Source organism: Artemia sp. Qi Xiang Cuo, chromosome 13 (assembly GCF_049724085.1).
Source record: "Artemia sp. Qi Xiang Cuo chromosome 13, ASM4972408v1, whole genome shotgun sequence".
NCBI lineage: Eukaryota > Metazoa > Arthropoda > Branchiopoda > Anostraca > Artemiidae > Artemia > Artemia sp. Qi Xiang Cuo.
The window spans coordinates 19,973,374-19,974,397 of record NC_142806.1 but is presented as its reverse complement, the minus strand read 5'-3'; the positions used below and the strand labels follow the sequence as shown (position 1 = coordinate 19,974,397).

Below are 1,024 nucleotides of genomic sequence, written 5' to 3'. Positions count from 1 at the left end.
AAGCCTTCCTGTTTCGCAATCCCAAGTCTGTCACACCTTTAGCCTTAAGAGAGCTTCTCCCGTTATCAAAGGGTTCTTTGCCAATCAAGAGTGATCCCAATATAATACCTAGAGACCAATTAGTTACCGGTCCTGTCATATGTATCATATGAAACAATTCACAGGAATCAACTTCTAGAGGCCAGTAACCAGGAGTGCCACAGATCATTTCATCTGCCTTCTCCAAAGATTCAGCTAATCCAAAGTCAATAACCAATATATTTTCATTTTCGTCAACAAGGATACTGTCCCCTTTTAGATCCCTATGTGTAATGCCGGCCATTTCCAATCTCAAGACTATAGATATTACTTGTTTAAAAAGATCGATAACTTTATTTTCACTCAGCTGTTCATTTTTGTTGATAAATTCAGTCAATGTTATTGAGCTCTGATGATACTCTGTTGTAATCCAGCATTCCTCTCCGACAATATAATAACCCAGTAACTTCATACAACCATTAATATCTCTAACTTTGTTCAAAAAATATACTTCCTTTGGTAAAATTTTGCCAGAGTCCAATTGGATTTGGTTAGTTCGTTTTAAATTTATCTTTTTTACAGCTGCTCGTTTTCAATCACGGTTTCTTGTAGCTAAGAATACTTTCCCGGAAGCATCTTCTCCAAGCTCCGTAGTCTTTGAAAAAATTCTTTGACGGGGAACATTTTTACAGTACATTTTTTCTTCATTGTCAAACTGTGTTTTTCTGAACCAGGAGCATTTTGTTGGAAATACACATAATCACTGCTACTAGCTCTATAACTTGCATCATCAGGCAGAACCGATATTTTGTATATCGCATTTTGGCACTGTCGACCATACTCCAAGTCCCATGGATTTACAAATTTCTGTTGATGAAGTATCATACTTTCAAGAAATTACAATCTTAAAGGTTACACAAATATTGAGACAAACTGTTCACGCAAAGATAACTTTCATTACTGAGGTTATTGTGCTGTGAGCTTTCTTGTTTTATAGACCCATGAC

General features: G+C 36.2%; 1 pseudogene; it reads right to left on the bottom strand.

Moving 5' to 3' along the window:
- The window catches only part of LOC148945054 (serine/threonine-protein kinase pim-2-like), a 6,581-nt pseudogene extending 5,866 nt beyond the window's left edge, over positions 1-715 (bottom strand).
- Positions 716-1,024: the final 309 nt, after the last annotated feature.